This window comes from Kryptolebias marmoratus, linkage group LG21 (genome assembly GCF_001649575.2).
Source record: "Kryptolebias marmoratus isolate JLee-2015 linkage group LG21, ASM164957v2, whole genome shotgun sequence".
NCBI classification, from domain to species: Eukaryota; Metazoa; Chordata; class Actinopteri; order Cyprinodontiformes; family Rivulidae; genus Kryptolebias; species Kryptolebias marmoratus.
In genome coordinates, this window is record NC_051450.1 from 2,554,346 (window position 1) to 2,555,098 (window position 753).

The window sequence follows — 753 nt, forward strand, 5'->3', positions numbered from 1 at the left end:
TCCCAGATGGGGGGCCGGATTCTCCACCCCAACCCGGACAGACTCCAGCTCTGGGTTTGGCCCCTACGAGGCCGGGGTCCACGTTCTCAAAGTACCGTATTTTCCGCACTATAGGGCGCACTGGATTATAAAACGCACTGTCAATGAATGGTCAATTTTCAATTTTTTGTCACATATAAAGCGCACCGGACTATAAGGCGCATGGTCGGGCATGTGCCGCTTCCAATTTTTGTAACTTCGTGCAAACTGCATGCGCCGCGCTCCATTCAAAATGGACGATTTTGGTGCTCTATCGAAGCTGGTTCGCCTGTATCAGCATTTATATGATCCCTCTGAGAGATCACAAAGATAATCAAACGGTTCAAAACAAATGGAAGGATACCGAACAGACGTAAGCGTCAACTATAAACGCCTACACTGCTCGCTCAGGTCCGCGCGCCGTGCGAGCGACACTACAAAGAGTGACTATAACTAAGCCTTAATGCTGCAAGCGGTGAAACTTTCTAGTTTACCAAAGTCGTACTAAAACATTACGACTTCTTACATATACAGGTGCTGGTCATAAAATTAGAATATCATGAAAAAGTAGATTGATTTCACTAATTCCATTTAAAAAGTGAAACTTGTATATTATATTCATACATTACATACAAACTCATATATTTCAAATGTTTATTTCGTTTAATTTTGATGATTACAAATGACAACAAATGAAAATCTCAAATTCATCATATCAGAAAATTAGAATATTAC